Source organism: Drosophila rhopaloa, unplaced genomic scaffold (assembly GCF_018152115.1).
Source record: "Drosophila rhopaloa isolate 14029-0021.01 unplaced genomic scaffold, ASM1815211v1 contig_148, whole genome shotgun sequence".
Taxonomy (NCBI): Eukaryota; Metazoa; Arthropoda; class Insecta; order Diptera; family Drosophilidae; genus Drosophila; species Drosophila rhopaloa.
Genome location: NW_025335026.1, coordinates 313,306 through 325,930, shown reverse-complemented (window position 1 = coordinate 325,930; position 12,625 = coordinate 313,306).

The following is a 12,625-nucleotide window of genomic DNA, read 5'->3' as shown; positions in this document are numbered from 1 at the left end:
AATTGAAAAATTTGAATGCAGATTTTTAGAGAATCGAATCAGAAGTCTTGAGAGGTATGCCACTTTGGAATCGGCTTAAGTTTGGTTAAGTTATGGACTCTCTAAGTCCTATTTTGGGTCAACGTTAAACAAGTCAAATTAGAAATAACTGACATGAAAATGGGTGAAAAATTTGATCAAAGTTAAATTGAAAAATTTGAATGTAGATTTTTAGAGAATCGAATCAGAAGTCTTTAGAGGTATGCCACTTTGGAATCGGCTTAAGTTTGATAAAGTTATGGACTCTCTAAGTCCAATTTTGAGTCACTCTGTTACAAGTCATCGGAAAATTAGAAATAACTGACATGAAAATGGGTCAAAAATTTGATCAACGTTAAATTGAAAAATTTGAATGCAGATTTTTAGTGAATCGAATCAGAAGTTTTTAGAGGTATGCCACTTTGGAATCGGCTTAAGTTTGGTAAAGTTATGGACTCTCGAAGTTCAATTTTGGGTCAAAGTTAAACAAGTCAAATAAGAAATAACTGACATGAAAATGGGTGAAAAATTTGATCACAGTTAAATTGAAAAATTTGAATGCAGATTTTTAGAGAATCGAATCAGAAGTCTTTAGAGGTATGCCGCTTTGGAATCGGCTTAAGTTTGGTAAAGTTATGGACTCCCGAAGTCCAATTTTGGGTCAACGTTAGATAAGTCAAATAAAGAAAAATTTGATCAACGTTAAATTGAAAAATTTGAATGCAGATTTTTAGAGAATCGAATCAGAAGTCTTGAGAGGTATGCCACTTTGGAATCGGCTTAAGTTTGGTTAAGTTATGGACTCTCTAAGTCCTATTTTGGGTCAACGTTAAACAAGTCAAATTAGAAATAACTGACATGAAAATGGGTGAAAAATTTGATCACAGTTAAATTGAAAAATTTGAATGCAGATTTTTAGAGAATCGAATCAGAAGTCTTTAGAGGTATGCCACTTTGGAATCGGCTTAAGTTTGGTTAAGTTATGGATTCTCTAAGTCCAATTTTGAGTCACTCTGTTACAAGTCATCGGAAAATTGGAAATAACTGACATTGAAAAATTTAAATGCAGATTTTTAGAGAATCGAATCAGAAGTCTTTAGAGGTATGCCACTTTGGAATCGGCTTTAGTTTGGTAAAGTTATGGACTCTCGAAGTTCAATTTTGGGTCAAAGTTAAACAAGTCAAATTAGAAATAACTGACATGAAAATGGGTGAAAAATTTGATCACAGTTAAATTGAAAAATTTGAATGCAGATTTTTAGAGAATCGAATCAGAAGTCTTTAGAGGTATGCCACTTTGGAATCGGCTTAAGTTTGGTTAAGTTATGGGTTCTCTAAGTCCAATTTTGAGTCACTCTGTTACAAGTCCTCGGAAAACTAGAAATAACTGACATGAAAATTGGTCAAAAATTTGATCAACGTTAAATTGAAAAATTTGAATGCAGATTTTTAGAGAATCGAATCAGAAGTTTTTAGAGGTATGCCACTTTGGAATCGGCTTAAGTTTGGTAAAGTTATGGACTCCCGAAGTCCAATTTTGGGTCAACGTTAAATAAGTCAAATTAAAAAAATTTGATCAACGTTAAATTGAAAAATATGAATGCAGATTTTTAGAGAATCGAATCAGAAGTCTTTAGAGGTATGCCACTTTGGAATCGGCTTAAGTTTGGTTAAGTTATGGACTCTCTAAGTCCTATTTTGGGTCAACGTTAAAGAAGTCAAATTAGAAATAACTGACATGAAAATGGGTGAAAAATTTGATCAAAGTTAAATTGAAAAATTTGAATGTAGATTTTTAGAGAATCGAATCAGAAGTCTTTAGAGGTATGCCACTTTGGAATCGGCTTAAGTTTGATAAAGTTATGGACTCTCTAAGTCCAATTTTGAGTCACTCTGTTAAAAGTCCTCGGAAAACTAGAAATAACTAATTGAATGCAGATTTTAAGAGAATCGAATCAGAAGTCTTTAGAGGTATGCCACTTTGGAATCGGCTTAAGTTTGATTAAGTTATGGACTCTCGAAGTTCAATTTTGGGTCAAAGTTAAACAAGTCAAATTAGAAATAACTGACATGAAAATGGGTGAAAAATTTGATCAAAGTTAAATTGAAAAATTTGAATGCAGCTTTTTAGAGAATCGAATCAGAAGTCTTTAGAGGTATGCCACTTTGGAATCGGCTTAAGTTTGATTAAGTTATGGACTCTCGAAGTTCAATTTTGGGTCAAAGTTAAACAAGTCAAATTAGAAATAACTGACATGAAAATGGGTGAAAAATTTGATCAAAGTTAAATTGAAAAATTTGAATGCAGATTTTTAGAGAATCGAATCAGAAGTTTTTAGAGGTATGCCACTTTGGAATCGGCTTAAGTATGGTAAAGTTATGGACTCCCGAAGTCCAATTTTGGGTCAACGTTAAATAAGTCAAATTAGAAAAATTTGATCAACGTTAAATTGAAAAATATGAATGCAGATTTTTAGAGAATCGAATCAGAAGTCTTTAGAGGTATGCCACTTTGGAATCGGCTTAAGTTTGGTAAAGTTATGGACTCCCGAAGTCCAATTTTGGGTCAACGTTAAACAAGTCAAATTAGAAATAACTGACATGAAAATGGGTGAAAAATTTGATCAAAGTTAAATTGAAAAATTTGAATGTAGATTTTTAGAGAATCGAATCAGAAGTCTTTAGAGGTATGCCACTTTGGAATCGGCTTAAGTTTGATAAAGTTATGGACTCTCTTAGTCCAATTTTGAGTCACTCTGTTACAAGTCATCGGAAAATTAGAAATAACTGACATGAAAATGGGTCAAAAATTTGATCAACGTTAAATTGAAAAATTTGAATGCAGATTTTTAGTGAATCGAATCAGAAGTTTTTAGAGGTATGCCACTTTGGAATCGGCTTAAGTTTGGTAAAGTTATGGACTCTCGAAGTTCAATTTTGGGTCAAAGTTAAACAAGTCAAATAAGAAATAACTGACATGAAAATGGGTGAAAAATTTGATCACAGTTAAATTGAAAAATTTGAATGCAGATTTTTAGAGAATCGAATCAGAAGTCTTTAGAGGTATGCCGCTTTGGAATCGGCTTAAGTTTGGTAAAGTTATGGACTCCCGAAGTCCAATTTTGGGTCAACGTTAGATAAGTCAAATAAGAAAAATTTGGTCAACGTTAAATTGAAAAATTTGAATGCAGATTTTTAGAGAATCGAATCAGAAGTCTTGAGAGGTATGCCACTTTGGAATCGGCTTAAGTTTGGTTAAGTTATGGACTCTCTAAGTCCTATTTTGGGTCAACGTTAAACAAGTCAAATTAGAAATAACTGACATGAAAATGGGTGAAAAATTTGATCAAAGTTAAATTGAAAAATTTGAATGTAGATTTTTAGAGAATCGAATCAGAAGTCTTTAGAGGTATGCCACTTTGGAATCGGCTTAAGTTTGATAAAGTTATGGGTTCTCTAAGTCCAATTTTGAGTCACTCTGTTACAAGTCCTCGGAAAACTAGAAATAACTGACATGAAAATTGGTCAAAAATTTGATCAACGTTAAATTGAAAAATTTGAATGCAGATTTTTAGAGAATCGAATCAGAAGTTTTTAGAGGTATGCCACTTTGGAATCGGCTTAAGTTTGGTAAAGTTATGGACTCCCGAAGTCCAATTTTGGGTCAACGTTAAATAAGTCAAATTAAAAAAATTTGATCAACGTTAAATTGAAAAATATGAATGCAGATTTTTAGAGAATCGAATCAGAAGTCTTTAGAGGTATGCCACTTTGGAATCGGCTTAAGTTTGGTTAAGTTATGGACTCTCTAAGTCCTATTTTGGGTCAACGTTAAAGAAGTCAAATTAGAAATAACTGACATGAAAATGGGTGAAAAATTTGATCAAAGTTAAATTGAAAAATTTGAATGTAGATTTTTAGAGAATCGAATCAGAAGTCTTTAGAGGTATGCCACTTTGGAATCGGCTTAAGTTTGATAAAGTTATGGACTCTCTAAGTCCAATTTTGAGTCACTCTGTTAAAAGTCCTCGGAAAACTAGAAATAACTATTGAATGCAGATTTTAAGAGAATCGAATCAGAAGTCTTTAGAGGTATGCCACTTTGGAATCGGCTTAAGTTTGATTAAGTTATGGACTCTCGAAGTTCAATTTTGGGTCAAAGTTAAACAAGTCAAATTAGAAATAACTGACATGAAAATGGGTGAAAAATTTGATCAAAGTTAAATTGAAAAATTTGAATGCAGCTTTTTAGAGAATCGAATCAGAAGTCTTTAGAGGTATGCCACTTTGGAATCGGCTTAAGTTTGATTAAGTTATGGACTCTCGAAGTTCAATTTTGGGTCAAAGTTAAACAAGTCAAATTAGAAATAACTGACATGAAAATGGGTGAAAAATTTGATCAAAGTTAAATTGAAAAATTTGAATGCAGATTTTTAGAGAATCGAATCAGAAGTTTTTAGAGGTATGCCACTTTGGAATCGGCTTAAGTATGGTAAAGTTATGGACTCCCGAAGTCCAATTTTGGGTCAACGTTAAATAAGTCAAATTAGAAAAATTTGATCAACGTTAAATTGAAAAATATGAATGCAGATTTTTAGAGAATCGAATCAGAAGTCTTTAGAGGTATGCCACTTTGGAATCGGCTTAAGTTTGGTAAAGTTATGGACTCCCGAAGTCCAATTTTGGGTCAACGTTAAACAAGTCAAATTAGAAATAACTGACATGAAAATGGGTGAAAAATTTGATCAAAGTTAAATTGAAAAATTTGAATGTAGATTTTTAGAGAATCGAATCAGAAGTCTTTAGAGGTATGCCACTTTGGAATCGGCTTAAGTTTGATAAAGTTATGGACTCTCTTAGTCCAATTTTGAGTCACTCTGTTACAAGTCATCGGAAAATTAGAAATAACTGACATGAAAATGGGTCAAAAATTTGATCAACGTTAAATTGAAAAATTTGAATGCAGATTTTTAGTGAATCGAATCAGAAGTTTTTAGAGGTATGCCACTTTGGAATCGGCTTAAGTTTGGTAAAGTTATGGACTCTCGAAGTTCAATTTTGGGTCAAAGTTAAACAAGTCAAATAAGAAATAACTGACATGAAAATGGGTGAAAAATTTGATCACAGTTAAATTGAAAAATTTGAATGCAGATTTTTAGAGAATCGAATCAGAAGTCTTTAGAGGTATGCCGCTTTGGAATCGGCTTAAGTTTGGTAAAGTTATGGACTCCCGAAGTCCAATTTTGGGTCAACGTTAGATAAGTCAAATAAGAAAAATTTGGTCAACGTTAAATTGAAAAATTTGAATGCAGATTTTTAGAGAATCGAATCAGAAGTCTTGAGAGGTATGCCACTTTGGAATCGGCTTAAGTTTGGTTAAGTTATGGACTCTCTAAGTCCTATTTTGGGTCAACGTTAAACAAGTCAAATTAGAAATAACTGACATGAAAATGGGTGAAAAATTTGATCAAAGTTAAATTGAACAAGAAAGGAAAGCTAACTTCGGGCGGAGCCGAAGTTGAAATACCCTTGCAGAATATTCTGCAAATTATATTCTCCAAAATTATTCATATGATGCATTCTTAATACTCATCAAAAATCCCAACTTCCTAACTTTAAAAACACCAAAGTTATGGCATTTCCAATCGTTCAGTTATGTATATGGCAGCTATAGAATATAGTCGGCCGATCCTTATGAAATTTGATATGTCGGATTGATTGGGCAAAAAAACACATAGAAAATTCCAACTTCCTAACTTAACAAACACTTAAGTTATGGCATTTTCGATCAATCAGTTATATGGCAGCTATAAGATATAGTCGACCGATCCTTATGAAATTTGGTAGGTCGGATTGATTGGCCAAATATAAAACCCATAGAAAATCCCAACTTCCTAACTTAACAAACAGCAGAGTTATGGCATTTCCGATCAATCAGTTATATGGCAGCTATAGGATATAGTCGGCCGATCCCGGCCGTTCCGACTTATATACTGCGTGCAAAGGAAAGAAGGGTGTGTGCAAAGTTTCAATTCGATATCTTTAAAACTGAGAGACTAGTTCGCGTAGAAACAGACAGACGGACAGACAGACGGACAGACAGACGGACAGACAGACGGACAGACAGACGGACAGACAGACGGACAGACAGACGACGGACGAACGACAGACGGACAGACAGACGGACAGACAGACGGACAGACGGACAGACGGACAGACGGACATGGCTATATCAACTCAGGAGGTGATCCTGATCAAGAATATATATACTTTATAGGGTCGGAGATGTCTCCTTCACTGCGTTGCACACTTTTGACCAAAATTATAATACCCTCTGCAAGGGTATAAAAATGTATCGGCGATAGATTCAAAATAATATTTAATAAATCTATTTCTCAAAAGTTGGCATTACCATTAAGGAAAAGTTCGAGGGGGTTGAATTTTATTGATTGATTTTATATTCTATGACATATTCTATGACTAAGTACAAATTTTCTTATATGTACCAGTGCTCAATAACAATTCTAAATTAGGTTTAAAATTAAATCTGAAAAACACACCAAAGATCCTTATGAAATAGATAGATTGACCAAATAAAAAACCAATACAAAATCCCAATTTCCTAACTTTAAAAACACCAATGTTATGGCATTTCCGATCGTTCAGTTAAATGGCAGCTATAGAATATAGTCGTCCGATCCTTATGAAATTTGGTAGGTCAGATTGATTGGCCAAATATAAAACCCATAAAAAATCCCAATATCCTAACTTTAAAAATAAAAAAACACCAATGTTATGGCATTTCCGATCGTTCAGTTATATGGCAGCTATAGAATATAGTCGACCGATCCTTTTAAAATTTGGTAGGTCAGATTGATTGGCCAAATATAGAACCCATAAAAAATCCCAACTTCCTAACTTTAAAAACACCAAAGTTATGGCATTTCTGATCGTTCAGTTATATCGCAGCTATAGGATATAGTCGACCGATCCATATGAAATTGGGAACGTCGGATTGATTGGCCAAAAATACAACCCATAGAAAATCCCAACTTCCTAACTTTACAAACACCAAAGTTATGGCATTTCGGATTAATCAGTTATATGGCAGCTATAGGATATAGTCGGCCGATCCTTATGAAATTTGGTAGGTCGGATTGATTAGCCAAATTTAAAACCCATAGAAAGTCCCAACTTCCTAACTTTACAAACACGAAAGTTATGGCATTTCCGATCAATCAGTTATATGGCAGCTATAGGATATAGTCGGCCGATCCCGGCCGTTCCGACTTATATACTGCGTGCAAAGGAAAGAAGGGTGTGTGCAAAGTTTCAATTCGATAGCTTTAAAACTGAGCGACTAGTTTGCGTAGAAACAGACAGACGGACAGACAGACGGACAGACAGACGGACAGACAGACGGACAGACAGACGGACAGACAGACGGACAGACGGACAGACGGACATGGCTATATCAACTCAGGAGGTGATCCTGATCAAGAATATATATACTTAATATGGTCGGAGATGTCTCCTTCACTGCGTTGCACACTTTTGACCAAAATTATAATACCCTCTGCAAGGGTATAAAAAAAACCAATGTTATGGCATTTCCGATCGTTCAATTATATGGCAGCTATAGAATATAGTCGACCGATCCTTTTAAAATTTGGTAGGTCAGATTGATTGGCCAAATATAGAACCCATAAAAAATCCCAACTTCCTAACTTTAAAAACACCAAAGTTATGGCATTTCTGATCGTTCAGTTATATCGCAGCTATAGGATATAGTCGACCGATCCATATGAAATTGGGAACGTCGGATTGATTGGCCAAAAATACAACCCATAGAAAATCCCAACTTCCTAACTTTACAAACACCAAAGTTATGGCATTTCGGATTAATCAGTTATATGGCAGCTATAGGATATAGTCGGCCGATCCTTATGAAATTTGGTAGGTCGGATTGATTGGCCAAATTTAAAACCCATAGAAAGTCCCAACTTCCTAACTTTACAAACACGAAAGTTATGGCATTTCCGATCAATCAGTTATATGGCAGCTATAGGATATAGTCGGCCGATCCCGGCCGTTCCGACTTATATACTGCGTGCAAAGGAAAGAAGGGTGTGTGCAAAGTTTCAATTCGATAGCTTTAAAACTGAGCGACTAGTTTGCGTAGAAACAGACAGACGGACAGACAGACGGACAGACAGACGGACAGACAGACGGACAGACGGACATGGCTATATCAACTCAGGAGGTGATCCTGATCAAGAATATATATACTTTATATGGTCGGAGATGTCTCCTTCACTGCGTTGCACACTTTTGACCAAAATTATAATACCCTCTGCAAGGGTATAAAAACACCAATGTTATGGCATTTCCGATCGTTCAGTTATATGGCAGCTATAGAATATAGTCGACCGATCCTTTTAAAATTTGGTAGGTCAGATTGATTGGCCAAATATAGAACCCATAAAAAATCCGAACTTCCTAACTTTAAAAACACCAAAGTTATGGCATTTCTGATCGTTCAGTTATATCGCAGCTATAGGATATAGTCGACCGATCCATATGAAATTGGGAACGTCGGATTGATTGGCCAAAAATACAACCCATAGAAAATCCCAACTTCCTAACTTTACAAACACCAAAGTTATGGCATTTCGGATTAATCAGTTATATGGCAGCTATAGGATATAGTCGGCCGATCCTTATGAAATTTGGTACGTCGGATTGATTGGCCAAATATAATACCCATAGAGAGTCCCAACTTCCTAACTTAACAAACAGCAGAGTTATGGCATTTCCGATCAATCAGTTATATGGCAGCTATAGGATATAGTCGGCCGATCCCGGCCGTTCCGACTTATATACTGCGTGCAAAGGAAAGAAGGGTGTGTGCAAAGTTTCAATTCGATAGCTTTAAAACTGAGCGACTAGTTTGCGTAGAAACAGACAGACGGACAGACAGACGGACAGACAGACGGACAGACAGACGGACAGACGGACAGACGGACAGACGGACAGACGGACATGGCTATATCAACTCAGGAGGTGATCCTGATCAAGAATATATATACTTTATATGGTCGGAGATGTCTCCTTCACTGCGTTGCACACTTTTGACCAAAATTATAATACCCTCTGCAAGGGTATAAAAATTTGAATGTAGATTTTTAGAGAATCGAATCAGAAGTCTTTAGAGGTATGCCACTTTGGAATCGGCTTAAGTTTGATAAAGTTATGGACTCTCTAAGTCCAATTTTGAGTCACTCTGTTACAAGTCATCGGAAAATTAGAAATAACTGACATGAAAATGGGTCAAAAATTTGATCAACGTTAAATTGAAAAATTTGAATGCAGATTTTTAGTGAATCGAATCAGAAGTTTTTAGAGGTATGCCACTTTGGAATCGGCTTAAGTTTGGTAAAGTTATGGACTCTCGAAGTTCAATTTTGGGTCAAAGTTAAACAAGTCAAATAAGAAATAACTGACATGAAAATGGGTCAAAAATTTGATCAACGTTAAATTGAAAAATTTGAATGCAGATTTTTAGAGAATCGAATCAGAAGTCTTTAGAGGTATGCCGCTTTGGAATCGGCTTAAGTTTGGTAAAGTTATGGACTCCCGAAGTCCAATTTTGGGTCAACGTTAGATAAGTCAAATAAGAAAAATTTGATCAACGTTAAATTGAAAAATTTGAATGCAGATTTTTAGAGAATCGAATCAGAAGTCTTGAGAGGTATGCCACTTTGGAATCGGCTTAAGTTTGGTTAAGTTATGGACTCTCTAAGTCCTATTTTGGGTCAACGTTAAACAAGTCAAATTAGAAATAACTGACATGAAAATGGGTGAAAAATTTGATCAAAGTTAAATTGAAAAATTTGAATGTAGATTTTTAGAGAATCGAATCAGAAGTCTTTAGAGGTATGCCACTTTGGAATCGGCTTAAGTTTGATTAAGTTATGGACTCTCGAAGTTCAATTTTGGGTCAAAGTTAAACAAGTCAAATTAGAAATAACTGACATGAAAATGGGTGAAAAATTTGATCAACGTTAAATTGAAAAATTTGAATGCAGATTTTTAGAGAATCGAATCAGAAGTCTTTAGAGGTATGCCGCTTTGGAATCGGCTTAAGTTTGGTAAAGTTATGGACTCTCGAAGTTCAATTTTGGGTCAAAGTTAACAAGTCAAATTAGAAATAACTGACATAAAAATGGGTGAAAAATTTGATCAAAGTTAAATTGAAAAATTTGAATGCAGATTTTTAGAGAATCGAATCAGAAGTCTTTAGAGGTATGCCACTTTGGAATCGGCTTAAGTATGGTAAAGTTATGGACTCCCGAAGTCCAATTTTGGGTCAACGTTAAATAAGTCAAATTAGAAAAATTTGATCAACGTTAAATTGAAAAATATGAATGCAGATTTTTAGAGAATCGAATCAGAAGTCTTTAGAGGTATGCCACTTTGGAATCGGCTTAAGTTTGGTAAAGTTATGGACTCCCGAAGTCCAATTTTGGGTCAACGTTAAACAAGTCAAATTAGAAATAACTGACATGAAAATGGGTGAAAAATTTGATCAAAGTTAAATTGAAAAATTTGAATGTAGATTTTTAGAGAATCGAATCAGAAGTCTTTAGAGGTATGCCACTTTGGAATCGGCTTAAGTTTGATAAAGTTATGGACTCTCTAAGTCCAATTTTGAGTCACTCTGTTACAAGTCATCGGAAAATTAAAAATAACTGACATGAAAATGGGTCAAAAATTTGATCAACGTTAAATTGAAAAATTTGAATGCAGATTTTTAGTGAATCGAATCAGAAGTTTTTAGAGGTATGCCACTTTGGAATCGGCTTAAGTTTGGTAAAGTTATGGACTCTCGAAGTTCAATTTTGGGTCAAAGTTAAACAAGTCAAATAAGAAATAACTGACATGAAAATGGGTGAAAAATTTGATCACAGTTAAATTGAAAAATTTGAATGCAGATTTTTAGAGAATCGAATCAGAAGTCTTTAGAGGTATGCCGCTTTGGAATCGGCTTAAGTTTGGTAAAGTTATGGACTCCCGAAGTCCAATTTTGGGTCAACGTTAGATAAGTCAAATAAGAAAAATTTGATCAACGTTAAATTGAAAAATTTGAATGCAGATTTTTAGAGAATCGAATCAGAAGTCTTGAGAGGTATGCCACTTTGGAATCGGCTTAAGTTTGGTTAAGTTATGGACTCTCTAAGTCCTATTTTGGGTCAACGTTAAACAAGTCAAATTAGAAATAACTGACATGAAAATGGGTGAAAAATTTGATCAAAGTTAAATTGAAAAATTTGAATGTAGATTTTTAGAGAATCGAATCAGAAGTCTTTAGAGGTATGCCACTTTGGAATCGGCTTAAGTTTGATAAAGTTATGGACTCTCTAAGTCCAATTTTGAGTCACTCTGTTACAAGTCATCGGAAAATTAGAAATAACTGACATGAAAATGGGTCAAAAATTTGATCAACGTTAAATTGAAAAATTTGAATGCAGATTTTTAGTGAATCGAATCAGAAGTTTTTAGAGGTATGCCACTTTGGAATCGGCTTAAGTTTGGTAAAGTTATGGACTCTCGAAGTTCAATTTTGGGTCAAAGTTAAACAAGTCAAATAAGAAATAACTGACATGAAAATGGGTGAAAAATTTGATCACAGTTAAATTGAAAAATTTGAATGCAGATTTTTAGAGAATCGAATTAGAAGTCTTTAGAGGTATGCCGCTTTGGAATCGGCTTAAGTTTGGTAAAGTTATGGACTCCCGAAGTCCAATTTTGGGTCAACGTTAGATAAGTCAAATAAGAAAAATTTGATCAACGTTAAATTGAAAAATTTGAATGCAGATTTTTAGAGAATCGAATCAGAAGTCTTGAGAGGTATGCCACTTTGGAATCGGCTTAAGTTTGGTTAAGTTATGGACTCTCTAAGTCCTATTTTGGGTCAACGTTAAACAAGTCAAATTAGAAATAACTGACATGAAAATGGGTGAAAAATTTGATCACAGTTAAATTGAAAAATTTGAATGCAGATTTTTAGAGAATCGAATCAGAAGTCTTTAGAGGTATGCCACTTTGGAATCGGCTTAAGTTTGGTTAAGTTATGGATTCTCTAAGTCCAATTTTGAGTCACTCTGTTACAAGTCATCGGAAAATTGGAAATAACTGACATTGAAAAATTTAAATGCAGATTTTTAGAGAATCGAATCAGAAGTCTTTAGAGGTATGCCACTTTGGAATCGGCTTAAGTTTGGTAAAGTTATGGACTCTCGAAGTTCAATTTTGGGTCAAAGTTAAACAAGTCAAATTAGAAATAACTGACATGAAAATGGGTGAAAAATTTGATCACAGTTAAATTGAAAAATTTGAATGCAGATTTTTAGAGAATCGAATCAGAAGTCTTTAGAGGTATGCCACTTTGGAATCGGCTTAAGTTTGGTTAAGTTATGGATTCTCTAAGTCCAATTTTGAGTCACTCTGTTACAAGTCCTCGGAAAACTAGAAATAACTGACATGAAAATGGGTCAAAAATTTGATCAACGTTAAATTGAAAAATTTGAATGCAGATTTTTAGAGA